Source organism: Ixodes scapularis, unplaced genomic scaffold (genome assembly GCF_016920785.2).
Source record: "Ixodes scapularis isolate PalLabHiFi unplaced genomic scaffold, ASM1692078v2 PGA_scaffold0__279_contigs__length_252992795, whole genome shotgun sequence".
NCBI classification, from domain to species: Eukaryota; Metazoa; Arthropoda; class Arachnida; order Ixodida; family Ixodidae; genus Ixodes; species Ixodes scapularis.
Genome location: NW_024609835.1, coordinates 46,511,672 through 46,536,825, shown reverse-complemented (window position 1 = coordinate 46,536,825; position 25,154 = coordinate 46,511,672).

The following is a 25,154-nucleotide window of genomic DNA, read 5'->3' as shown; positions in this document are numbered from 1 at the left end:
AGTGACGAAATCGACGCTCACAGGCAGACTGGCTGAATAAGTGCCTGTGACAACTTGCGACTCTTTCCAGCCTGATTTCCATCCATATTTTTACCTGGAACATTCTAAATGCGCGGGTCGTCCAAATTTTCGTAACTGGCGCGAGGACTATGAGGACTATATCAATAAAAAAATCTCTAGCTAGTGCTGCGCGTCTTGGTCGTATCGGTTCATTGTTGGTCTACCCCAAATTGTAATCGACAAAAAAAGCTGCTTGAAGCTCTGTATTTTTTTCACCTATTACGTCCAAGCTGATTACATTTTTTGTGATTATATTTCTATTACATTACTAGAGCCTCGCTCACTAACTCCCGAGTGTGCGATGCAAAATTAAAATGAGATACCCAGAAACCCGTTTCAGGTGTCCTGAAGTCGCTGACGCAAATTTTGAGGAATCTATTTGGAAAAGTATTTGGAGGAGATCAAATACAATTGGTTGTATTTGTATCTTGTACTTAAATGCTTTTTTGGAAATGTAATTAGATTTGTAATTAAATACATGTTTGACGAAGTATTTTGTATTTGTATTTCGATACATATTTGCATGTATTTTGCCCATCCCTGGACCTACTGAATAATCAACTAATCCATTCATCGACACCTAATTTTTTAACCGTTTCACAGGTTAAAACAAAAATTGATGCTTATGGGGTTTTCGCGGATACTGCGCGTTCCAGCCCCGTGCGGTCTAGACAAGTGTTTAGCATATGAGGACTATATTCGCTGCTTAGCTTTATTATGGCGAACCTTGTTAGCTTTCTGTGCGATTCTCAACTTTTGAATGTTTTTGATTAACAACTAGACGTCAGTCCAAGTTCTGTACATCTCTTTTTTTCCCTTCTTCCTTCAATACCTCGTGTCATTAGACTGTGTACTAAAAACCCAATACATTTATTCAATTGAAACCTACTGTAGATAAGTCCCTGAGGCTGTTGACTGATTAAAATATTATTTTATTGATTAAAAATCGCCAATAAATCGGTTAAAAGTCCTCACGCGGTGAAAAGCTACAGTCATTATACATCTTATATGAAACAAAACCAATCCGAAGTTGACACGCTATTTCTATGATAATTTTAGGCAAATTAGTGCACCCCTTTACGGTGGCTAACGTTTGTGCAGTAAGGTTAATAAAAATGTCGTATTAAAAGATTTTTGGTTGAAAAATAATTTAAGCGAAAGATTACAGTGATCCGGTGCGCAAGTCAGGGTCACGACTGTGTATACTTTACTACTACGATACTACCTGCTTGAATCCCTCCACATAAATATTAACAAATTGTCAAAAAAACTTTTCCTTCAAACATTGAATCCCTGAACATTACTAGCTCATAGTCGATCACTAAGCAATCTTCGCTAAGTTTACATGAACTCTTCGTTCACTTCGTCAGTATTTTTTTTTCAAATTGAGTGTTAGAAATTATAAATGCTGCAGTACAATTGTAGTAAAAAATAACTAGTTGTGTAGATACGGTTTTCTGAAAATGCAAAATTCTAGTGCGTTTTCGAAAAAAAAAACAGTATCTCAAATTCTAGCGTAACCTTTATGCTCACGTGAAAACTAATGCTCTCAGGAAGTATGTGAAGGTGAAGTTCTCCAGATTCCATTTTATTATAGAGATCAAAGTGTAAACATGAAAGAAGTATATGCCGCAAAAGGCCACCCACCATACTTCCCCGTACACGAAATACACGAAATCGAAGTGAAAATTAAATCTATGAAATCAATATGCAGAACTATATCATAATTTAAATGCATTACGCCCTACGCCAATCCGCACCAATTACAACGGGCCAAAACTGGGAGTGCATCAGATGCCCATGAAAACGTAAAACGAAAAATAAATAAAGAGAAAAAAAAAGTAAAAAAAAAAAGTAGAGTGTCTCGGGACTTTAAGGATGGGCAATACTTAAGCGACATCTTAAGCAAAACTTAAAAAAACGAAAATGTCGTAACAAGAAAGAAAATATAGAACCGTCTTTGACGGTAACAGAGCGAGGTACCCAAGCGACGCAATCCAATTAAGGAAGCAACAAAGGCTCCGAAGACGGCTTCGTCCAGAACGTCCGCCGGACAATGAGGCAGGGGGATCAGGTCAAAAATAAAAGCGCGCGGGCGAAAAGTCAAAAATCTTCCAGGATAACTGAGAATAAACAAGAATTCCGACGGATAGAGAGACCTCCGAAGAGAGCGGGAGGGATCCGCTCGCACAAAAGGAACGTGCTCGTTAAAGTTTTACGACCCACACGAGCACGGTGCGTACGCGCGCAACGCCCAGGGGCGATAAAAAGAAGCGGGGGCCCCCGACCATCTTCACAACAGTGAAGAAACGAACTAGCATTGCGCCCCCCCCCCCCCTTCCTTTCCCCCCCTCACCTCGCCATGTCGTTCTTGGATTATTTTCATTTTCTGAAAAAAACTATTTTGTTCTGTTTTCAGGTGGAAAGGTCACCAGCGGAGACCGAGCTGTCGCCCCGTGATTGACAGGTGTCATCTCATTGTCCTGCCTGGGACCCTCGTGTCGTAATTCCATCTTGACCTCCTTTCCACTCGACGTCCTTTTGTGCGATCTTGCGTCACTTTCTTACTTCCTCGCGCTGTAATAAAAACGTCTTCTGCCGAAAAAGATGTTGCCTCTGCCTTGTTACGGGTGTCATGATGTCACGGTGTCACTGATGGACATTCGCTGGCTCCGCCCACCTTAAAAAGGAAAACGAGAAAAACAACCTCTAATAAACGAACAAAAAAAAAGTAATGAGAGCGTTCAGGCAAGCACCGGTGGCTGCTGTTTTTTAACATCGATAATCAGTGTACTTGTTGTGAAGACGGTGAATGATGGATGCTAGGGTTCTTCGAGTAGAGCTGTTATTAATGTTTTATCTCCTAGTTAAACACGCTTCCTCCGGGCGCCCGCAGAAGCAAAGCCTGCATGCTTCTGTAGCAGTTCCGTGAGTGCACGAGCTTACGAGGTTTAGGTGGATTTTTGAGCGGTTGTTGAATTCTCGGATGTCGCTAGGATAAGTTTGATGGATGCCAACGGAGTCTTACTACGTTTGGATTACATATCGATACAAGGTAAGTGGCAATTTTAAGTCCACGCTTCATTTTAGTATTAATAGTTGACTTGCGTAATGGTTTTGTGATGAACTACCTTATGCACGGTACCTACGTACAGGTTTGCCACGAAAAACTCACATGCATGGAAATGGTATCGCGAAAAAATTCAATGTAGCATACGCTTTTAGCACTTAATAACATAGAGATAGGAGCAAATTTACTAAATATTTGACATGCTACACAATCATTAATGTGTTCCGTTTTCTGCCTTTCAACTCACTACCATGATATCTATGTTTGTCGGTAGTGGGATAAAGAATTTACCGGCAGGTAGTTTTAAAAGGATTTTGGGAGCGATAATTATCGTAAAGAAGATACGGCACCATGATTTCACTTTAAATATTTATTTAATAAAAAAAAAAAGAAATATAATAAACAATTCCGGAAACCACAAAACGTCTTCCTTGTTGGAGCATATTTGTGAAAGCGCACGAAACCTAAATTATATACCTTCGCGCGGTACACACAACGTATGGTTTCGATGTACCAGAATGGGTACCAGGCTCCAGCTATAGTTTTTGGCCTGAGACAATTTTTCCATGCGTCGGATATAGTCAAGAGGTCCGACAGTGCTTTATGAGTTGTTTTAATTTAGCGGTTTTCTAATATTGTCTATAAGCTTTATTTATATCAAGTGAGCTTCTCAAAAGTGACCATATGTTATCAAAACAAAACTGGCTCTTGCGTTTCGCGTTTTCACTGAGCCTACGGGAAGATAGGATATAACATTTTTCATTGACACAAATGATCGATGTACAGTTTTCGTCATATGGTTGGAATCGAATTGCAAAGGTTTCTTCAGTTTTTGTGATGTTAATTTACTCACTCTAATCACTTGCCAAAAACGTTTCTATCAAGGGGATTTAGTTCATGAGTTCTTTAGATCTTCATGACACTAACCATTTTTTTCACGGACGGAAACTTCTGCATATTTATATAGACGGTAAGCGCTTCATGTTTTACATATTTAACGTATTACTGAATTGAATTTCGCAAGATACTGTGATTCGTGTTTTGTGTCTAGTCGTAAATTCATATTTTTCCCTTCGGTCGAAAACTGAACGAAGCGTACGTGATCGGGAAACGTGACAATCATACTTTTAATCTGATTTATGATCATGCTAAACACTGCTCTGCTGCCGATATACTCCTAATAAAATATTACATAGCCATCAAACCACGAAGCTCATGAACTGCCGAATGTCGTAATCTTGTAATTTTGAGACTAATAGAAATCCTGTTTAAAGTATACATGCTTCTTTTTCTTTTTTTTTTTTTAAATAATTGCTCCAGATCATGTTTCCCACTGAGGTTTACAGGTTAAAAAAACGCGATCCGGGTTTTCTCTGTTCGATTTTTCGGATCATGAAAGTGCAGCTGTGTAACTGCTTCAGAGTGCGATAACAATGAAAACTGCGCAAATAGGTTAGCTATAAAGTGCAAGCAAAATAGTCAGGAGCCTCTCCGTTTCCTTTTGAATAAAAAATGTTTTAGGCTAAATCGAACCTCATGAAGGCTAATGAGAGGGCCATGCAGATATTATACAAACATTATTTATATATTTTTGTTTGATAGATCATCACAAATTGCAGTTCCAAATTATTTAATAAAACGACAAAGATACATAAATAGCGAAAAATATCTGCTGCAGTTTTGGATGGCCGAATTGAAGAGTCACTACTGTGCGCTTATTCATGCTGCATATGTTTAGATATATATGTATACGTCACATTCATCACATTCATGTCAGTTGGATTCTCGTTCAGGATTTGGTTTGTTAGAATACTTTTTGCGTTCGTTTGGCTTTCAACCAATCTGTTCGGAAGTTCTGTGTACAGTTGGAAATCAAGAACAGTATTATGTTTGTGTTTGGGGATGAATTATGAACGAGCATCCACCGCATACTTATGAGAGAGGTATCTCAAGTTAAATATTGAAGACAGGTGTCCCCTCTGACGGTATGTCCGTTTTGCGTAGTTTTGTTATATCATTTGAAATTCAATAAAAAAAAAAAGAGAACGTCCTCTTTGCTCTGTCTTTGGAATTTCCTGTCACTGCTATTTATGCGATAATCGATTTCTCCTTACGACTTTCTGGCCTTCCAAACAATTTTAATATTCGAAGCGCACATTATTTGTCAGTTATAGTTTGAGTTTCTATACTTCAGTTAATACATACGATTGTAAGAAACCGCAGTTCTGAATGAAGAGCATTTGAATTTTACGCACACCGAAGATGCAAAAATTAATACCGTTTCTGGAAACTCCATGGCCAATAATAAATAGGTCTGCAGTATTATATATATATAAAAAAAAACTTCTGCACATACATCGAATACCATGCATGTCCGGAAACACGGGCTCTACAAGCCTAGGCATTATTTTAATGTGAGAAACATACTGTGTGAAACCATTGAGCTCAGAGTCGAAACAGAAAAGAACCTATGACGTGTGGCGGAAAAAAATGATGTTGCCCGAACTAAGTTAAAGGGCGAAGATGCTGACTGAGGCACATCAGTAAGTCTCATTCAATCTAGATTTCATTGTTTCCTCATTTCTTTCATAGAGTAAAGATTGAACAGAGATAGATTGGGCGCAAAAGTAGCCTTAAACATGTCCACTAATTCCACTGGGTCATTACAAACTGGCTTTAAGCAGGCTTACATATCGGTCACACTCCTATAACAATGTACTGCGTTTACAGAGCGTATACATATTGTCAGCTAAATTAGCTCCCCCTAAAAAAATGAGGAGTTCCCACACATATATTGCAGAAAAAAATCTGGATTTCAAACTTCATGTTGAAAATTACGAAAATAATCCCTGGAGAAGGAGAAAAATGTGGACAAAGGACAAACACAAATCTCCAAACATAGCTAGGTTCAGCTTGCTTGCACGTTTGCATTTAATCGTGTTATCTTCATGTTAAAGGGTCGACAATTAATGCCTCAGAGCGCTATGTATACTAAAATAAATAAATTAATAGGAATAAATACATTTAAGAATCTGCATCATCCGCATCGTCTGCGTCGTATCTATAGTATCCAATACGTTTAAACGCCCAAATTACTGACATCGATAGTTTTACCACAAACCTGTCTTTTGGCTTGGAACACGAAATAATAAAAGACATATAAATTTCAAGTCATTTGTGCCAACCTGTGTGGTGTTCTTGTTCCGTGTTTCGGTGATCGATAATTTTACGCGTCTTTTGATTGGTATATATACATGGTTGTGTGCTTTAATATTTTACGGAACTCTCTAGGGTGATATTTTATGTACGAATTTGCAATTTGAGCCCCAAAATTTACGGGTGTTATTCAGTGTGTATTTCTAGTGTGTGTGCTTAACCCAGTAGGATTTCCAGTTGTTGGTTAGCACAAACAAAATACTGATTGATTGATTGATTGATTGATTGATCGTCTGCATTGATTCATCGATATTAGTAGGTGAAGTCAAAATATGACACCACATTTTCCCTATTTCTTTCTTTGTCATGGCGATGCCATCTCATTTCTTAAGGAGTTGATAAAATGTGATATGTTCATAAAAGCCGAAGAGCATAGAACTGCCAACTTTGGAACGTAATTAAAAACTTCTTATATTAAATATGAAATCAAGAGAACTTCAATTGTTAAACGCAAGGTCGCTAATGAAGCAAATTTTGTTTATAGCCGAGTTGAATCACAGATTCAGGTAGTTTGCCTTGGTTTCGTGCATCTTGCAGGTTTATAAGTATCTCGCCTTTTTTTTAAAGTAATATTTACCAGTCGGTTGTAGACAGGGCTACTTCGGTAAACTTTTCCCTCTCGTTAATGTTTCTCGAGTGTCGCGTCATATTCTGACAGCTATCCGTCAGTGTCTAATTTCACTTTTCCCACCCCTTTATATTTGGTTGTTTGTTTATTTAATTGTGTGTAGTTAATCAACTCGCAACAATTGGAAGGACAAACCGAGACGCCCCCTCCCTGCAAGACGGAGCTCCGGACGGATTTCGAAATTAAACGCGGACGGCTGGGCAAGACGTTCAAATTGAAATTCTCGGTTCTTCTCGAGGCCTGCGCCGCAGTCCGCTGGAAAGTCGAACTGGACCCCGGGGAGCCATGAACTTCCGTCTTCTGGGTCCCCTCCTCGGTCACACCCCCGTGCCCTTTACCCCCTGTTTATTTAAAACAGTGGCGAGGCGCACGCACGCCTTCGCCTCGGACAGCGTGAAGAAACTTCTCGTTCTTGCGCGCCTCTGCTCTGAATACTTTCGTCGACTCGCTTTTTGGACAGCATACTAAGAATATGCTGCCCAAACTTAAGTGTTTTTTTTTTTTCGTTATGTATATTATGGCTGGAGATTTTTTTTTTTAATCCCAACTTCGGGTTTGTTTGTTTTTTGTTTTGTTTTTTTGCGGGGGGGGGGGGGGGTGTTCCGGCGAAGAAGTCTCGCGAAAAGGAAGTTACATACACCTCGTGGGAGCTGTTCTGGATACATGACGAGCGGCAACGTGTTTTTAGTGTTTTTGTTTTTTCCTAGCGTATTTGGTTTAATTGTTGTAAATTCGAGATGATAAAACAGGTAAAAGTGGTGGACGTTTTTTTTTTTATATTTAAGGATTTAAATAATTTGTCTCAAGATTAGTTTAAGGGCGTCTTGCTTTCCCTCCAATATGAAGAAATATTAAATGCACACAAAGATCCTGCCACTGTACCTAGGATGTTAGAATAGCACTTTTTTTTTCTTTTCTGTGTAGTCTCTTGGTTGCAGAATTATAGCAAGAAACTGGTTTGTCAATTTGCGCTCTTAAAATTTTAATAGCATTTCCTCATTCATAATATTACACCAGCATTTAAAACAAAAAATTAATGCGAATGCTTACTGATTTTTTTTAAATTTTATTTTACACTTACCAGGATTGTTTAAGAAAATCCGTGAAAGCTATACTAATGCGGTTTCTGCAAGTGCGTTATACGGAAAGGGAAACATAATATAAGGGGCTAATAGTAATGATCAATCGGCTAATTAACTAAGATGCGTTAATTCACTTTTTTAAGTATTGAAAATAAAAGCATGGTTCTACTTGGAAATTTGCTGAGCCTCATCGATAAGAGCTAAATCAAATATTTGAAAGACTTGGAGCACACGGGACGCACGGTGGAGCGGTAAAGTTACCACTCGTGGAGCAGGGGTAAGGCTACCGGCGCAATAACGGGCCCGCGCGGTTTTTCTGTCTCTAATCATAGACCCAGCCTTGTGCCTGCTGCACGAGTTGTGATTTTAGCGCACTACTACTCTTCCCAGGTGCTCAAGGTATCTCTAATCAGCGCTGATTTAGTGGTTTCCAATGACGCTAAGCAAGTTTCTAATTGTAACCATGCCTATTTTCACTAATAAAACTTTAATCTATTTAGTTACTGATTTGGCATACTGTGACAATTAGCCCCGTATATTGTTTCCCTGGCCGTATAACTCACCTCAACAAACCGCATTAGTGGACCTTTCGCACTTTCTTAAACAAAACTTTAGAGCTTAAAAAAGAAACAACGAAAAAAAAAACTTTATAGTTTTAGCAGTATAAATTCCCATGTTACGTTTATTTAAAGAAAAAGTTTATTGTCTTGGTGCTGTATATTGTCCCTGCGGTGTGTGGCAACATCGCGCTTGAGCTAGCATTCGTGTCTGTTTCATCGGTCGGCTTTGCCCATAACACAAACCAAATTTCCAATTTCGTAGTACGGCGTAAATTGTTTAGAAGGTAATCTCGTACGCCGTTTCACCGTGGACCACGGGGACGCCTTTTATAGTCATTTCACAACAGTAGCAAGCAATTTAAAAAAAAAAAAAAGGTCACGGGATTTAAAATGTCGAAGTTAAGAAATAGTACTTCAGCAGAAACTCGCAACAGGTGAACACCATGCTCAGTGTCCATTCAGCTAGGCAGAACCCACTTTCATCTGGTTAAACGTCATCGGTGTCGTGATTCGTCGCACTCCTTTCATAAATGGCATTAATTAAGATCTCCTAACGCCTAAAAGAAAATGTAGACTCGGCATCTTCGTTAATGAAAAGCTCGCACCATCTAGGGACGAATGCGGTTACTGAAATCGTACATTTGTATAACGAAACAAACAGGACACATGTATAAACCTGTTGGAGCATCTTAAACAATAAATATGAATGGCCTTAGTAATGTTAGCAGATCGAAAATTTCCAGCGATATTTTCAGATGTGTTTCTTTGAGTATGGTCATTTCGATTCCGATGCCGGTCGACGTAGCAACTTATAATATTTATAATAGGTGTAGTGCGGTGGAAAACTTTGCTTTCTGAAATTTATTCTGGGAAAATATTTAAAACAACGTCGATAATCATTTCAATGAGAGGCGCCAACTGATAAAACCAAGTTGCATTAAGAGTACGGTTTGAAAAAGCTACAATAGCTTCAAAGATGTCACAGTTATTATACTCCTTGATACAAAACTGTTCGATGTGATTGTAGACAACCATTGTTTCCTCTAATCTTTTTGAAAAAACTAATCATGCGCAACAAAACTAAAAAAGTAAATAAATAAAACCAGCTGAGATTCAGAATACCAGACACGACGATCAGCTGTGCTCGCTGCTTTCAATGACCCGCTGCGCCCTTCTTAATACCAGCTCTAAACACAGTTCTCGGGACCACGTGGTTTCAGTTATAAAGGGTGATGCTCCCAGAAGCGAAGCTACGCCTTGATATCACTTTCGGTAAAATCAAGAATTAAAATACAGCTCCCATGACAATTTCAGCTAGCTATATTACCCGTGCAGACAAAACTTGCTCCGGTTCGTCTTAAAACGAGCCTCGGGCTCATAAGCATCCCGTAGTTCCAAGAAGCAGCTTCGTTGCTTTAACGAAAAAATATCCGTGTTCTATATTCATAAAGCGACAGAGTTGCGTAACCAAACCGAACCGGAAATCGGAACCGAACCCTTAGCTTTAGCCCGACTGGGACTCAATGGAACCGAAATCATTGCCCCCATCATGAAACTAAACCGAAACTGAATTATAAAAAGATAAATAACGATAATCTGTTTAATATGGTTCTACCCATTTTTTTGTTGCAATGGCACGCATATAATATTTTATAATAAAAAGCTGGCGGTTGTATTTTGATATACCGATAAACCGTCATGCACGAATTTGATTTGTGTGAGAAATTATGAGTTTCCACTATGAGCAGACTCCGACTAATCACATAACGTAACGAGTCACGTGGCATCGAGCGACGTGTCAGGTGACGCCAGGTCACGTGGCACAGTGTCACGTGATTTAACCAACGTCAAGTGACGTTAGCGTATTCCGACATGGCGTCCGGTGGTGCACTTCACTCGGCACAGCATCACTTGAGCTGAATTCACGCAACGTGGTCACTCGACGTAACTGCGTTAAGTCGTGATGCCACGTGACATCGTGTACATCAAAAAAGAAAGATCATGGTGGCCTCAGAGGTAAAACCGACGTTTCGCTGCTCTTCGAGGTTAGACCAGCGTTCTCAAGTTCTTCCCCCCAGCTTTTACCATTACGGTATTCTGCTTAAAATTTTCAGTTTTTGGGGCAGAGACTGAGAGCAGTGGAAGAATGCTTTCAACGGGTGGCATAAATATCTTTGTCTAACTGGCCCCCTAAAAGTGTATCTACAACGCAGACCAGGGATTGTGGTCCCAAAGACTAGTACTCCGTTTAGAAGAAACTATACTCCGTCTTCACAACACCCACAAAAAGAAAAAAAAAAAAACTTTTTTTTTTTGGTGACGCGCGTTCCTTTTGTTTTTGGCGACACTCTGCACTGAGCAAGAATAATCTGTTTCTCTCAAATAGAAACTGATTACTTTCGTACTGAAATGCAGCGTTCGCAACACTAGCCAAGCACTCGGCACTAACCGTCCAAAATGTGAAGCCGTCCAGTATACGGAGAAGTTTCATGCTTGTACGGTGAACCATTAACATATTATGGCGCATGAGCGATGAAGCACACAGCTTTGATGAAGCACAGAGAAAGAGCCGTGAGAGAGAGAGAGAAGGGGGGGTGGACAAAAAAGAACGCTTGAAGATTAAAGCGACTATAACATAAAGCACTTGAGGGAGCGTTTCGCGCTCCACTCCCAGTCCGACCGCAGCGGAGGACCACGACCCTGCGGATTCAATCAATTGCCGCGCCAAAGGTGCATCGTCAGGGCGCTCGTCGTGTTTCCGCGTTTCACATCGCTGGCTAAGCCAACCACGCACAGTAAATGCGCCGTGATCTTGCTTTTTTTTTTTTTTTGTGCGCGATTGATATAGCTGGTGGCTATATTTGACGTACTTGCCTTCACATGTTATCGTGCGAACGAATGGTTCATTTTTGCTCACCCCGCGACACCGTGTTTACCGCAATTCCCAATAGTGTATCAAAAAGAAGCGCAGAGCGGTCCAACAACTCGTGCAGTTTTCAAGCAGCGTCCATGCGTCTATCTCTCTCACGCGGTTATGCAACTTCCCAAAGTTGAATTTATTGGTAAGGATAAAAATAAATCATATTTAATTACTGAGCGAATATTTTATAACTTAAAGACAAGACAGATCCCCTTGGTGAGGATATACATCGTAAGACAATTCCATTCTCCATTACTGAAAGATGTTTTCGCAAATCTCTTTTCACTTTTTTTAGTCTGGATATCGGCATCTGCAATTGTTTTGGAAAGCCCTAAATTAAGTTTTTATTTGCGAGCTAATATAAACAAGTGGGCTTTCTTGACACACATAGGGATACTCGTCAAACTTATAAGCCTATTATTTCCTGTTTAATGCGATGGCCAGATCCTTTACGTGGCGTTAGCGCGTACGGAAAGAAACGATACAAGTGTGCGTGGAGGAATAATGAAGGTATTCAGGACAATGATGCACTGTCAGCAAGTCCCTAAACAGCTGCTATGTTTGGTAGAGTATCAAATACTACTCATTTCTGCTAAAAAAAAAATCAGCCGTTAGCATTGTTTATTTCTAATGTTAATTGACCTGTAACTTTTTTTTCAGAAACAAAGCCCTACGTACAGTCATGTCAGGTTTAGGTGTGTTGAGAAAATGTTCGCGTGGTTCCGCGCTGTTTAAGATTAGCTTCAAACTGCGTAAAAAGGGGCGGACAGACTATCTGAACAACCTCCATCCTTTCGCACGATTGTTCGCCCCCTTAAGGGCCTTTAATCTAGATAGCGTTTGTTTAGATAAACAACTTTGTGACCTACACGGTAAACTTAACCGACGTGCCCCAAACTTTTCGCCATATTTAGAAAATATTGCCAATTTTAGCTAGCGTCCTTATCATGAACGGGGTGTTTTTTTGTTTTCTTCTGAAGACTGCAAATATTCCTAACGAAGAAGACACTGTAAATAAATAAGAAAATATTCCTGAAGGATATCGTTAGCGATCGCGGCTGGGATCAGGGCACACTTTCGAAAGTGTGCCCTCTATTGGAAGCTGTACAAACCCTGCAAAAAATACACGTGCGAGCTTCTTGGGTTCGAATGCGTCCCGGCTCACGAGCCCTCGTGCATCGGGAGCCCAACACGAAGCTATCCACTCCCGCTACTTCCACGTTCAGCGGAGTCGGTTGTTCCACCGCTGTGTAGTGAATCGGATGTTTTATCAATCAACACATCAGTTCCAAAAAAAGACCATGCAAAAAAGAAAGGAGGCTTAATGAAATATATTCGCTATTATTCCACGGAGCTAGCATATTTCTATTCAAAATGTGCAGCCCGTCCATAATATAGTCAGAATAGGTTGTTATAATTTGGAAAAATTATTCCAGTGGTCACGTGGGAAATTTGGACAATTTGGCACATGAAATTGAAAACATTTTGAAGTACCAACTAGCTCAAATCACTACTTTATAACAAAAAATTCTAAGATCTATTTTTTAATATAAAAACTTGTTTGGTCTATATTGACGATGGCCTGCAAATCTATAATTGCAACATGTCCGGTAAAAATAATAGTTAAGGAGTTATTAGCGAATTTCAGATAATTAAGGCACCCACTGGTTTTGTATACTGGTGCTCTGACGTCCGCCGCGGCCGATAACATCATTTTTCAGAAGTAATTTCCTTTTTTCCAGTGATATATATATATATATATATATATATATATATATATATATATATATATATATATATATATATATATATATATATAATATACTCTGTATACTGGAAAATATATTTCGTGAAAATTAATTTAGAATATACAGTGTACCGATCGCCAAAACAATGCCGAAAAAATTGACAAAATTTAGAGGTTCAAACCGCTTCGAACAGGTGTGAACCGTTATTTCTGCTTCCCATAGCTGAATCGGAACTGAACGAGAAGCCGTGAATCCGAACCCGAACCCGAACCGATAACAATTTCGGTTCTACACTCTGGCGGCAACGACATCGCAGCTCGATTATCTCATGTCATCGTGACGTGACTCAAAAGCAATCCTTAATACCATATGCTTGCTGTCAAAGCTAAACCAAACTCCGGAGGAATAACTTCATGAAGCTACGCTATAAAACAAAAACAAGTACTGAGTAACTAAAACAGACATTTCCATGGCACATACAAAATGCATACACATTTAAAAAAAAAAATAATTAAAAACAACTTGGGACGACATGCGACCGTTCCGAGCAAACTAGACCCTCTTCCCTCGCCAGTCAGGCACCACCGACTTCACAAGCCCGCCGCGCGCCATTAGCTCACCGAGAGAGCCAGGTTTCTTGAATAGCTAGCGGGACTTCCAAAGTAGGACGGCTCCTGTTGGAATCGCCCTAACAGGACTCGGCCACAAAGCAAACTAGTCCTGGAAAGCTATAACGTTTCAATCACATCGGTAACGCCCACCGCGCATCAGCATGTCAGATGATCGCTCGGGAATAAAGAGCGTCCGGCTTTCAGGTCAGAACGAATGGCCCCGAAGGAACACGTTATCCAGATAAACGGCCGTTCGCCGATTCCCAGAAGAAACGCGCAAAGTCGGGACATTCCGCACCCCTAGGTAGTTAAAAGCAGGTAGGAAGGTGGGTAGTGTCAAGATAGCTAGCCAGGCACTCACGCACAGAGAAGACCGAACATATATATATAAAACCTTTCAAAAGTAGCGAATCACTCGCAAGAGTGGATGTAACAGCGATCGCGGTGGTGTCGGCTTTTCTTTACTTTATTATTATTTTGCTTCCCACAGTGAGCAGACAGCGGCCATCTTTCACATCAAAAGTCAGCTGCGGGTTTTTGAAAAAAAAAGAGAATGAGAGAGAGGGAGCGAGAGAGGGACAGAGAGAAATGAGGATGTCGTCCAGCTCTGCTTAGTGTCTCTGCCTTCTTTCTGTGAGGAGAATAAACCGCGGAGAGAAGCTTTTAATTGATGTCCAACGCAACAAGATACACTGGCTTTCAGGCTCGAGCGCCACAAACAGCGGGCTGCGACAAGCGGGCAAAGTAATAACAGAGTTGAAGGTGGGCAAGCTGGGGAGGTAGGTAGGGCCACCGCTCAGAGCGTGCCGCCATTGTGTTGCGCGCATGCAGCACCGGGCTGGGCGAATGAAGAAGTCAAGGCAGCCTGAGAGGCGGGGAGAACGCGACGCACAATGCCTGCCAACGGCGGCGTCGAACGGTGCCGCTGCCGTAGGGCTCGGGGAGGCCTGCCTGCCTAAGCGCAGAGAGCGAGGGGGTTTCGCGAGAAAAGACGCATTGTACAAATAGTGAAAGCGAATATATAGATAAAAAAAAAGGGGAAGGCCAAAGCCCGCCTCCAGTTTAGTCGCAGATGCCAGCATTGTGTGGGGCCTCCGGCAGAAGAGCGGTGTGGTACAATCTGGAAAATCACCTTGAAACGTTAAAAATAAAGAACAAAAACAGATATGTTATATTTAAATCGGCTATAACCTCTCTATGTTTATACAACTGTAACTATGGCACTTGAAAACTCGGCTGTTCTGATACATACCGTGTAATAAGAACCATTCTGCTCTTTACAAGGTGCTGCTGCGAGCATTAAACGTTATCAAAGGGGGAAAAATGCCCAAGAAGTTTCAATCGAAATTCGACCACCAAGGCAAGATTAGTGGAGCCTCTCTAACAGTACTATTTCCCTCGGAGTTTGTAAGTAATTCTGCGGCTTACATGCGCCATTGTGTTCAGATTCACGTTGCCTGAATGCTGGAATGAATCGTCTTTCCGGGTTTATGGTGGGACAGAGGTGCCCAACTTTCCGCCGCGTGTCCGCTTCGTGGAAGTAGATCCTATGTACCTACTCACTGTTGCCGTGTTATCCCAGCAACGGACGACTTCTGCCGTCCATCGCTGGGAAAACAAAATTCATGTTTATATCGACTAACTCTGCATGAAATTAAAGAGTCGATTCACAGTTAAGCACCTGATACATAAGAAAGCAACGTTACGGGTACAACGATCCCAAGAGCTTCTCTAGAAATGTGTAGGAAATAATGCTAAAGTATCTACCACATGACACAACATCTAACAAGTGACACAACCCGGGCGAACTTGCCGAGTAGAAGAGAAGTAAACGTAAGCCGAGTGGTCGTCCTTGCAAGGTATTTTATTTGAAACTTGTCATACGCCTGGAGGGCTTCATGCAGTTCTATTTACCGTTTACTGACACTTCTAAAGTTTATTGCTAATCTCAGAAAAGTTTGGAGTCTGTGTATACAGTGATAATCTGAGTAGAGCGATGACATTCTGTAGAAGCAAAGCAAAAAAATAAAAGCAAGTAAAATGTTTGAGTTGTGTTAACCCTACAACTTCAAATTACAGGTATATATATCGTTCATTCGAGAGCTGCTATATGAGTGGATACCGGTTCTGTAGGCCTGGAAATACTAACAAGTTCAAAAGGTTCGCGGCCATAGAGAAAAACAAAGGGAAACATAGAGAAAGAAAATAAAAGACAATTAACGTGAAAAGGATTGTAAAAAGAAGAGAGCAAAGTGCGTAGCAACTTCGGAAACAGGAGAAACCTTTCTCGACGCCAGGGTAGGCCGACGAACACAGCGCCCGTGTACGCAGGCAAAGCCACCGCTCAGAAGGAAGGGGGAGAGCGGTGGAGAAGAATGGGCCACGTCGGAGAGGCGCTGGGCCCATGCGTCAGGCCCCGCCGACAGCCGGTCACTCGAGGCAGCGCCCCTCGCTTAAATTAGGACTAACAGCCACGCCGCGTAATTAAAACAGATATGAAAATGTCCGCCGGCGTCACATAAATTTCACCGACCCACCGCCGCGACTTCTGTTTTCCTTTGCGGCCCGCGCTTCCGCGCCTGCCCGGTAGCCTGGGCTGACAGCGCCGGGGTGCGGGTAACGGAGCAGTACACGTTTCTGCACACGCCCAGGCCCCCGGCTTGCAATGGAAGGGTTTCGGGGAGAGCCGCCGTTATAAATCGCGTTACGCTACTGTACGAGCCGCTTTCTCTTCTATTTTTTACTTTTTTTTTGTCGCGAGATGTCGTTTTCATTTGTGAGTGCTGAATATCGAGAGCTCATTCCAGATTTGGTTTCTTTGTTGAACTAGAAACGTCAAAGTAAAACTCGCCCATAGCAAACACGCGGTGGATGTAAGTACGAGACACGCGCCAAGCAACGTTTAAATCCACGCGACATGTACGAGTAATGCTTGAATTCAGGCAAGTTGGCGTGTATTTCACAGAAGCCTCGAGACTGGGGTAAAGACGAGGTAAAACATCTGCAGATACCTCGAACTCAAAACTCAGCTATACAATTTATTTCGCCTGGGCATTATATGCCCTCTCACGAATGACCTCATATTGCCACAGAAGGAAATGTTCTTGCCTCTGTAAAACTTCATGAGAGGAACGCGGTTGTCAGAAAGATGAACAAACACACAAAACACTCGTGAGCGCGTTCGAGCAGTGACCATAGAGACAAAGGCGGCTATAGCTTTGCGTCAAACTAATCATTACAACCACAGCCTGGAACTCTGACGTTCCCGCGAGCCGCTCTCACCTCCTCCTCTCTCTCAGTTTCATTCCGTATAACCACTCGCAGCTTAAGAAACCCGGGGCTTGGCCAATTATTATCTCCGCGCGTCCTGCGCTCTTATCTGCCAATGCCGCAATTCGATTGGCTGATGAAAGACAATGAGACACTACCCGGCAAGCTGTATAGTGTATCGGATTCGACGCTCTCTTTAGGGGTTATCACTGGTTAGTCATTTTACAACATAGGAAACTTTTAAAGAGTAGCACTCAGACCATCCGCAAGCCCCAATCTAAAGATACCAAAACAACAAAAAAGAAAAAAAAAAGAAAAAAAAAGGCCGCAAAGGGGAAAGGAATCTGAAGCAGGGAAAGTGGCGGCGCACGTCGGGGGAGCCTGGGGAGTAGAACGACGTCGGCAGTCTCACGTTCGTGGGCGTTCGGCACGCCGTGCTCTGGGCGCCGGTAGACCCGGAGTCCCCACCGAGGCCGGAGCTGCAGGCTCCCGCAATATTTCAAAATTTGCGCGCGTAATCGAGTTTCTCCCGAGGATTATTTCGATTCCGGGCGCGTACGGCCCGTGCAATTAATCTCTATAAATAACGGCAACCTGAGCAAGGACGACCGCTGGTCGTGTACGTCTCTGGCGGGCAGCTTTCTTTTGTTGAGGCTGTTGGCCGGCGCTTTACTTGCGCTTCTCACAGTAATTCGTTTTCTTTTTTCTTTCTGTTTTGGTGACGAAAGAAAAAGTTAGCGTTAAGCATGCGGGGGGGGGGGCATAGCCCCTCCTGTGTACCTGGCCATAAATAGGCTGCATCTGTCCAATAGTCTGCGTCTTTCGCAAATCAAGTTTCTGATCCAGAAGACAAGGAGATATTGCAGGACCCAGGTAACACGTGGAGGGGAAAGGGGTGGGGGCAACGTGGTCCCCACGTGGTCAAGGGGAGCTGGGACAACCCCTGCAATACTTTCGTAGATCCAACGTCAGTGCGGCCTGGGGATGCCCGATTCGGGCCGCCCATGCAATATCCCGTGGGTTCCACTTTGACTACGCATCTGCATGCCCAATTTGGTTGCCCGTGCAATGCCCCCGTAGACCCCACCGTGGTTTAAGGGAGCCAATTAAGCACAGAGGTGGGCCCCGGGGGTGTACGGCGTGGGCATGTCCAACTTCGGCTGCCCCAAGTAATTCCCCCGTTTGTCCCACCTTGGCAATACGGGGGCAGAGTTAACGGAGAGGGGTGCTCAACGGGAGCATAGCCAACTTGGGCTGCCCACGCAATGTCCTTGTGGGTTCCACCTCGGCTACGCGGCGGCAGACTTAACACAAAGCTGGGCTCCACGGGGGCACCGCGTGGGCTTGCCCAATAGGAGATTGGCCTAATTTGGTATCACATCATCGGGAGTTGTAATTTAAAGATTGTAATATAAATTTTAAGTTTGTAAAACTTTATTACTAACTTACTGCTCAGCGTGTATGTAGACAGGGCCGTTTTACGTGGGATGAAATTTTTACGAGGGTGAATTCAAAACACACTTGTCGGAATGTCGTTACCTGTACTAACTTTAGCCAGCTCATGCTGGCTATATATTCCTATATCGTGTGCAACAAAACTTTATATCGGAATGTGCATCTCTTATATTTTGTACACATAAAATGGACAATTTTCTATAGTCTTGCTCAAGATGTTTTACATACCTAACAGAATGTATTAAAATAGAAATCACTTTTTTTTCTTGGGCACACGAGCAGACTGAAAATTCCCAATTTGGGATACAATGAAATACCCTACACCGTAGGTAAATTAAGAAATAACCGAGAGCGTGACCAGATCTCGGAGGCACCTCATGTGGGCTGCCCACATGGCCCACTATGGACACCATGACGTGGCCTCATGTGGGCTGCCAATCTAAGCCCCCTGTGGGCCCCACCAGAAGGAACCTTGTGAGCTACCCATGTAGACTCACTGTGGGTCTCACGAAGGGCGCCCACGTGGGCTGCCCAAGTTGGACCCCTGTGGGTCCCCGAGGCAGGCCAGGCCCATTTGGGCTCGACATGTGAAACCGACGTGGGACCCTCGTGCACCGCCCAAGTGGAACTCATGCCGGCCCCTCTTTTAGAGCCCGTTTGGTTCTAATTGGCGAGAGCACAGATAGCTATCAAGTGGAATCCTCGTAAAACTCTCAGTGATATGTTTTACTTTATCTACAAGGGCTGTGCGTCGATTAAAATGTTTCCCCCCCATTTATCACCACCCCATAATCGATTAATTATTCGATTATTCGGTTTCGTTCTCTCCCGTGTGTAATAGCTAAAAACAAAATTTTATCTTCGGTGAATATGATAAACAGCGCAATGTACATTTTTCGGGTTTTAGATAGACCTTGTCTGTAGTTTAGAACCCTCAAAAGACATGCACGCTCGAAAATTCTTACTTCAGCCGTAGAGGCCAAGAGGTTCGTTGATATTCTCAGGCAATGGCGAACCCCTTAGATTGTTCACTATATAGTCTCTGCTGCGCTAAACGAACACTTACGCGGCGTTTTGTACGTACCTCCTCTGCTTCTTTGGAGCCACAAAGCTCGCCCCTACAGTTTACTTTCGGTGAACATTTCACTTAAAGTTTGTCTTCATACAGGCGCATCTCGTTCAGGTCGGCGTGACGAAAGCGTTTAATTTTTAATTTTCTATATTTGTAAAAATTTAAACGTTTAAGCAATAAAGAAAATAATCGCGATCAAAACATAAGCAGAATAATTGTTAGGTTAATCGATTAAGCACCCAGCCCTAATACCCATTTATGTGTGTATTTTCCTTGGATACTGTGAAAATCGTTATAGGGAAGTGTTCGACGCTGTTGCATTGGAAGTTCACTATGGACATAAAAACTACCAGAAATAAAGTCAAAGTCAAATATTATTTCAATGTCGGACAAGACCAAACACAACCGTTATCCCGTGGTCCAATATCGCAACTTCGAAGATGCCTGCCTGTTGCGAAAACTGGAAACAAAGTAAACCTAAGAGTTCGCACGTCATATCGTTCCCTTCAAACAGAGCAACACGAAGACCGCGTCGCGCAGCCAACAACGGACACAGCGAACGCGGCCACAATACATCCAAGAAGCAGTTTTCTCGATCACCCAGTGTCGCCGATCGCGGCGGCACCACCCCTGAGCATCAACAGCGACTGCCAATCCAATCCATGATGCCCGAAAACGCTCCTCACGCGCAATTTACCCCTCCTAATCCCTAATCCTACATCCAAACTCCCCGTCTCTCTTCTCCCCACACAGAGCGCCGTTCGTTCCTCCCCATCTTCCCGTCCTTCCGTCCCCCATTCCTGCCTCTGTTTTCCCAGCAGCGCCGGCTCCCTCCCCAATCCCGAATCTTCCGCGCCGTAAGCCTGCGAGCGGTGGGGAGACCCCTTCGCAACGCTACGCGAGCTTCGTCAGGCTTAGAGCTTGCAGAATCCCCTCCCCTCTCTCTCTCGCACCCACCACGCCTGGCAAGCAGGCACAAGCAGGCAGGCCGGGCAGAGTTGCCAGACGAACGCATCCACGATAAATTTCTCTTCTTGCTCGGTTCCCGTGTGCCGCGGACTCTCCGTCTGATAACTTCCCCTGCCTCCCCTTCTCGCGACGGTTTGTTCGTCGGCAGTCCCGGCACCAACCCGCCCCGCAGCCACCGACCGATCGATCGTTTTCTTGCCCGAGATATCAAACAGAAACAACATTTGGGGCGCCGGGTGGGAATCCACACGCGGCGCGCTCTCTCTTGCTCCTCTGCCTTCCTTCCTTCCTGCCCGAGATAGGGCGTCACCGGAACCCAGAAAACCCATTACCCAAAGTTTTTCCCCGACAAGGGAAGAAAAAAGGGGAGCGAGCGAGCGAGTGTGAGCGCCGCGTCTGTGCCAGAGCCTCGAGCGAGACAGTGGTACTGCCAAAGGCGCAGGTTCACGTAGACGCACACACAGACGGAGATACACACACACGATGCGAGGGGTTGTCTATAGCTGCACGCTACGGCTAGCCCAACGGCAGCGAAAGTCTCTTTTTGCCACTGCGCTTGGTTTCCTTTTCAATCCAGCAGGACCCGGGGCCCCCTGTCTTCTGCGTGCGTGCGTGCTTGTGTGAGTTCGTGTACGTATCGCTTCTAGTTTCGCGCTGTATCTGTATCCAGAGACGCACAGTTCGCAGGGCATAATTTCGATCCCTCGCTACGCTTCTCCCGTGCCTCTGGCCCGGGAAGAAGGGAGGGCTGACGTAGCTTCCTTTATCGGAAGAGTTAAGGAGGGAGAGAGAAAGCGCTCCTAGGAGGGGAGAAGAAAAAAAAAAAAAAGCTTTACGCAGTTCTTTGAGTCGCAGTCTCCATTCTGGCGGCCGCAGGCAGTGCGCTCTTTCACATTAATAGCAGGCGTCGGAAAGGGCGGGCGTTTTTTGCGAACGCTCCTTTCATGTCGGCTCGCTTCTTATCATTTTCTCTCTCCTACGTCTGATCCAAATTTTTATTTTCGTGCTCTTCCTTTTTTTTTTTACCCGTTTATTTTATTATTTTTGTTGATCTGTTTGTCTGTTTTGCAGGCTTGTGTTTTTTGTATGATTTTTAAGAAAACAATTATGGGTACATTGATTAAACATTTCACTGCCTTATATCCAGAAAGTTAAACCTTTTTTTTTCGGCCCGCATAAATACATTACTCATTGCAAAATGCTGAAACGCTTTGAGATTGTGACGTTCGTGGTGGTGATATAATGCGAAAGCTTGCGTAGTTTATTTTTATGGGCGGAAAAGCCGATTTCATTTCATCGACCGAACCCACTAAATATATTCTTAGCAACTTGCCAGGTGGGTGTTGTGGTTCTATAAGGCACATCAGTAACTTTCAGCCTTAATTAACAACTTTCGGAAACGTACGACCCTCTGAAAGCTAGAGGGTAGACCTCTGGTCTGATGTTGGTGGCATACACACTTAGGCCATACCTGTTTCAAACGGCCTAAGTGCGTCGGAGAAACCAGCATCCGCGCTCTAAGACACGGGGACCTTTCATATGTCCGATTGTCACGATTTACTTTATCGTAAATTACATATAAAACATAATAGCCTCACAAAGATGAAAAAGGTCTGCACATAACGGTTAGGAATCTCATAATTAAAAAAAAATTTTCATTAATAATAGAATTCTCCTAAAACATTAATCACACCTTAAATAGGCACGATTTGAGGCAACTCGTGAAGTATGCTTGATTACTCGTGACCATAAATGATACTCTCGCGAGAACGTTAATAAAAAAAAAAAATGAAGTCTTTACGCTCTCTTATGAAATCGTAGCTCCTGCATACTGCCGGGAGAGAAGAATAAACTATATAAAGTGACAAAAGAAAACAACAACTACAGTTTCAGATTTTAATTTGTTTGGGTCAAGTACTATACTACGTAATAATTATATGCTTCCACTGTTACTTGTAAAAGGAAGAACCACATTGACAAAAATAAAAAAAATACTGACAGCAGTTTCGAAAACCTTTATACCCAGTTAAAGCTTGCAAACAGTGAGCACATCTATATCACGCTTATCTTCTTATTTGTTTCCTATTTTTTAAGTATTAAATATAATTAATCAAGCCTCTAGGTGTCAACTGATTGAGGTCAAACCCAGCCATAAAAATAAATAAAAAAGAAAAAAACGCCAGAATTAGAGCACATTTCATGAGATATATGGAAGCAAATTCAGACTTGAGCACTAGAAAAATAAAATCTGATACACAACCCCGGAAATGGCTAATTATACTCCCAGTTTATTGACTAAACGAAAGTTCCCCGACATGTCTAGAATTCTCTTTTGTCGTCCAGGCACAAACTTCTGACATAAAAAAAAAGTTGGGTTCCTCAATTCCTCTGCGATTCCCAGACTAACTGCCAGACTGAGGCCATCAGGGAAAATTGGTTCATCCTTTTACCGTCTCCATTGTCCCCGAGTAACTCCATCCACTTCGTGATCGAACCCGTCCCATTCTATTTCCTTCCCCATCCTGTTTGTCTTCCGTCAGGAAGGCAGCTCCCTGGGCGCTTCCCGTTTGCTTAGCAGGCGCAGTCCATACTTTGATCTCAAAAAGTCTCCAGGGACCCGAATGAGATCTTCCCCGAGCGGCATGCCGAAGCATTGCGTCGGTCCTCCCGGTAATTTATATGCTTTGTTTCAAGTTCCCGCTTAGGTACCTTGTTCAAACAGTTCGTTTTCCAATTGGATTTGTTTTACTATTCTTTGGATGAAACCAAAAACACAGGTTCGAGCCGCGGGAATCGCCCATTCTCTTTATTAGAAGCGAGGTTGAAGGTTCAGAAGAATTATTTAGGCGAGAGAGGGTGGCTCAGACTTATATAATTGAGAACTGGATGCTGTTCATGCATTACGGAAACGCAGATTAAAATCAAAGTGTCGTCTTTTAGGGTGAGGAACCTGATGAAAAGATAATCAGGGTGAGAAAGCATCTTTCTGCTCCCATTTAATAAAACAACTTTTTATAAGCGGTCAAGATAAATCGTTTCTCAAGGATATGGAGCAGGTATTAAGTGTTTATTTTTATATTTTTATAGAAAAGCCTCGACCGCATCAAAAAAGAGCTAAAAAAATTTACTTGCAGCTATTCTGACCCGCTCTTAATTATAGTGCAGTAACTGTACCAACTACGATGGAGTTGTGGAGCTCCTGAAGAATTAACTGTATGTCATTTTGCTTCTGAAACCTAATTACAGCTTGGAATACGCGCCCTTTCAATATCTCAGCCAATAGCGACAACAATGACTGGAGTTTTGTTCAATACTCATTTAAAATTTATGAAAAATGTTAGGTGAACCATATTAATAATGATGATTGATAATGACAAGTATATTTTTAAACTCTGAATACTTTTAGTATGCATCATTTTGTCCTGTTATGTAATTTACGTTGTATACAATGAAAGCAACCTCCACTAATGGGTGGATATTAACTTTAGTTTCTGGGAGCATATAGCTGTAGCACGACTGTGAACTGATGCTGGCTTCGGATCAAATGCTTACCGTCCTCAACGAAATCTGGCAGATCAGTCAAAGTGAAACGTTTCTATTCTTTCCTTTCTTATCTTCTTCTGAGAGATCAGTAGATGACGTCGCTAAAAATCTCCCGCTTAAAATTAAGTCGTTTTCAAACTCGTGAAGTGTGATGTACACGCGCACCATTCTCATAATTGAAATTGCGCAACAAAACTAAATAAACATAAACACAGTCAAAGAGAAAAATGGACACCGTTCGTCTGTGTGCTTTTAACACATTCATTCATCTTTGCATCTATCTGATTTTCTTCATGGTAGTTTTACCTGTTGTCGGAAAAAGCCCCATTTCTTCATTTGTCCCTCCATCCGTACACAAATAAACTTTGGTAAAATAAACACACACGGGTAGCCTACAAGAGGTGCTTATCCGAGCTTACCCTCCCTATTCCCCATTTTGCAACCTAACCATGTGCCATCTTATCCTGAATTTACAGCTGGTGAGCAATTTTCTAACGGCCTCTTTGCGACAACTCATTCGTCAGGCTCGCATCTCTGCACGTGAAGTCACGCCGACTCCGCTGTCGAGCTCAATTGTCCTATTGATAAGACAAGCGAGTACGTGCCGACGCCTCGTGCGGTGATAAAGCCCGCATGGAGGCGCCTCGGGCCCACCCAAGCATTCCTCAAGACGAAACTCGGATCGAACGATAGTGTAAACAAATGGCCTGGCGCATGCTTCAAGTCAGTGTCGTACGCGCCCGGTTGCTGTTTTTCACTCCGAAGAATCTACGGGCTTACTGAACAGTCGTATCGGATAGGGGCATCTGCTTCGTGCCATGGATTAGGCCGCGTTCGGTGGTAAAAGACGAATCGCAGGTTCTGAAGTCTCAGAGTTATAATGTTTGGACGTGGAGTCGTCTTGAGCCTGCCTGCAAGTGCCAAGGCTGAAAAACGGTCTAAAAACCCCC